Source organism: Paramacrobiotus metropolitanus, unplaced genomic scaffold (assembly GCF_019649055.1).
Source record: "Paramacrobiotus metropolitanus isolate TYO unplaced genomic scaffold, Prichtersi_v1.0 Parri_scaffold0000198, whole genome shotgun sequence".
Taxonomy (NCBI): Eukaryota; Metazoa; Tardigrada; class Eutardigrada; order Parachela; family Macrobiotidae; genus Paramacrobiotus; species Paramacrobiotus metropolitanus.
In genome coordinates, this window is record NW_026570418.1 from 18,750 (window position 1) to 22,337 (window position 3,588).

At 40.3% G+C, this 3,588-nt stretch overlaps 1 long non-coding RNA gene across 1 annotated transcript; it reads right to left on the bottom strand.

Annotated features, from left to right (window-relative positions):
* Positions 1–547: 547 nt before the first annotated feature.
* LOC129600828 (uncharacterized) lies at positions 548–1,755 on the bottom strand. Its single transcript, XR_008692138.1, has 3 exons — positions 1,338–1,755; positions 921–1,077; positions 548–788 (listed from the first exon to the last, which is right to left on the bottom strand). It is a non-coding gene; the product is annotated as an uncharacterized LOC129600828 (long non-coding RNA).
* Between the last annotated feature and the right edge of the window lie 1,833 nt (positions 1,756–3,588).

Below are 3,588 nucleotides of genomic sequence, written 5' to 3' on the forward strand. Positions count from 1 at the left end.
ATGAATACTGAATCTATCGAACACCATTTGCAACTGCGGTTTCCAAGATTCGAGCTAGTAACGAATGACAGGAATTTTAAAACTAGAGCAGACCACTTCCAAAATGCGCTGCAGTCCAGCTATCGCGGTTTCGTCCCTCCCACATAAAATTCGTTTTAAATACCCGTTTATGACGTATTCCAAGGACGTAAGTCTGTCGACTTGGCCATCCATCGGCCCTTCGGAGTGCACTGTACACCATTAATTTGATGCCACTCCTGGGTCAGGGCACCGGTAGAACGGTGGGCGTGGCCAAACTGTAGGACGACCTCCTTCGCGAGGTCACCATGAAGGCGAGGGAAGTCCTCCTTGAACATCCCTCGTGAAAATGTATAAGTTTTTTTGTAACAATCTTTGAACAGCGGCTGTACCTTTTTGTGCCGTAAAAGTTAGTGTAGAACTTATAATTCCCAACTTAATTTGGAACTCGTTTTTAGAAGTTTCATTGTACTGTATTCAGAACTTTTGCTTTATCATTGTCAGAAACTTTATTGCAACTTTTGCCGCACATTACTCGTAATTTTGGACATACTTCAATTCAACGCACAAAAGATGGCACTGAAATTACAGAAAAAAAACCACAAATAAACATCAAACTATCGTCTGAGTGCTGCACTTGCTGTTTTAAAACACAGAAATTTAGAAAGAAAGAATATACTGCAAAATTCAAAAATTAAACCACAAAAAGCCTGTTTCGGTTCCGGAGTCGACTCCAGTCCATCAAATGGGCAATGAAGTCCGGAAGTTTCCTAAAAAACGGGAAAATATTTACCACAAATTAATAATTTTGGTCTGCACGTACACAAATTCAGTTACATAACAATTAACTCCACAGCAACTTACTCAATTTACTCAACGTCTAAATCCAGTTTGGAGCTCACCTTTGTTTAGACTGGCAGTGTGCTTCACAGCTCCATCTAAAGACCCAGTGTGCGCTCGTGTGCGTTCGCAACGAAGGTGCCAACAAGTAATGCTTAACGCGTACGAAGGGGAAGAGAGATCGTTCCATGAAGTCGTCTCCAAAAATAACCGAAGAACCTGTTACAAAATACCATAAAATTAGCTTGACTGCCTTTCAGACTGCCAAGTAGCACAGTCAATTTTTAAAACTAGAACGTGTAAAGGGATTTTCATAAGGATGTGAGCAAATCAAAGAGAGTCGACTCCGTCCAGCGTAAAAGATGAAAAATTTAAATCGCTCTTTTTTAAAACTTTCCAAATTTTCAATTTTTCTACGCTTACTAGAACGAAGTCGACCCCAAAATCATATGGCTGCGTTCCATATAACGTTTTATTACCAGTCATCACACATGTAACAGAATGATTGGGAATCTACTATCAAGGCAGGTTCATCCAACAACCCAGCTGCAGGCTCCTCATCCAGCACAGACACTCTCAACGGCGATTCAGCTCGTAGACCCGTGAAGAAGCAAGTCTTAACCTGATACTGCTTTCTGACTCAATGTTTCAAAATTCAGAAAGCTACAAATTATGTCTGGTTTCAGACCTTGTCATTTTCTACTCAACCCTTAAAATCCAACCGAAGTGCAGTTAAAACTAAAAAGTGAAACAAACTGATTCCTACAAGTCACAAGTGTGTTGAATTTCAACGGCTCGACTGCGTTATTAGCGAGCTGAGCTATGTTTACGAGCTCGAGCGTGCGCCCTTATTGCGGCCGCCACCTCGTGGGGTAACATGTGTACCTTTCACATAGCTGCTTTGTGTACTGCGGCTACTGCCACAAAATGTATTGCTATTTTTGTAATATTTTGTTGTTATAAAATTTTATTGCAGTACGGCGTCTTATTTATTTTAGTTGCTAGTAATTAAAAGTCACATTGGTTAATTTTGTTTTACGATGCCACCGAATTACTTAATTCAATGTTTGTTATCTGTATGAACCACAGAAATACAAAATGAAGTGGAATATGTATTGTATACATACATGTGCAATTACTAATAAAAAAATTAATCATGTTTTAATATTTTAAACCTACATAGCATGAAATGTTTTTGTGCATTTGCGCTGTATAAAGTAGCAATGCACTATGCAGTTACGCACTAATATGCAGTGATGCAACTTACGTCAATTGGTGGCTGCTTATTACTGCTTAAGATTACAGAAAATAAATTACAAACCTTGCGTGACTGTGCGTCAGTGCTGTAATACGAGTATGTAACTTTGACCAACTTGAAGTATTCCGTAAGTTATATGAAAGGTCCAAGTTATAATCGGCTGTCATGAAAACTTTTTTGTAAGTTTAGCGTAACTTTACAAGTACTTCTTTTGGTAACTGGATGTTTTTAGTAACTTTTATTTTCACGAGGGCATGCACCACAAAATACGGTTCACGAGGTGTTGCACGTCCACTTTTTTGCTACCATCTTCAGCATAATCGCGCAAACCCTCCATTGTAACAGTTTTCAATGGACACCATCCCTTTTTTCAACAAGCGCTTTGTTTTGGCGAAAAAAAAACGATTTCGCTCCCTTAGGCGTTTTGCAGGTTTGGTAGAGCTTTAGTTTTTGTTCACGAAGCACTCTCTTGGGGGTCCTCAAACTGATCTCAATTCCAAGCGCCTAAAATCGTTCCTGAATTTCTGGCTGAATTAAATTGTGTCTCAGCACTGCCATGACTTGTTCCATGATCCATCGGTGCCTTTGCTTCGGAAGGTGTTTCTTGTGACACCCCAACCGAAAATCCATTACAATTTTGTTCAAATTAAAACATTAATTTGTGCAAGTTTTTAATGCACCCTTCCTGCATTTAGCAAGTAACGGTCACGCTTTTTGCGAAATCATTTGGAAACAAGCCATAAAGGTCATCCATTTCCTTGAATAACTGAAACTCGGGTGCCGAATGCTAATTAGCAGCTTAATAAACGGGTCCAGTGAAATACCCAGAATATAATATATCTAGAAAATTACTGCATTCGAAAAAGACGACAATGTCCGCCGGACGAATGGTTCTACACTTACATTACGGCAAAGGCGCTTGAACGATGCGTGGTTTATGTAGTGCAATGGCTACTGGAGCCATCCACCTGGATGATGAGTAACAGAGTAACAATGATTTATCAAGCAGTAGCGTTACCAACTTTTATCGGTTTATAATTTATTTTTCTCGTTACATTATTGACGAAGCCAGTCACCAGTCGATACCAACTGCGATGCGCCAATGGCCCGCAGGGGGTAAAACGTGGCAGTGGCGCCTGCCAGTGGCACTGCCGATGGCATGGCGAGCGATAAAACCTGGAGGCTTTGGCAACTGGCAAGCGACAAAACCTGGCAGATGCCACATAAAATGTGGCACTGCGTATAAGAAGCGGGTTTCAAATGGTTAGTCTGACTAAACTTAATTTTATGAAAATATTGCTAGCACCCAATCGATTTAACATGTAAGCGTTAACAACACTGGCCATGCACGAAGTTCAAGAGTAAGCGCCGGCATAAAACTTTCAAAAGGTCGCTTCGTATTTTGCGCAGAGTTTCAACAATAGAAAAGAATGATAAGGCATGCTATAAAGACTCCTTAGAAACGCCGACTA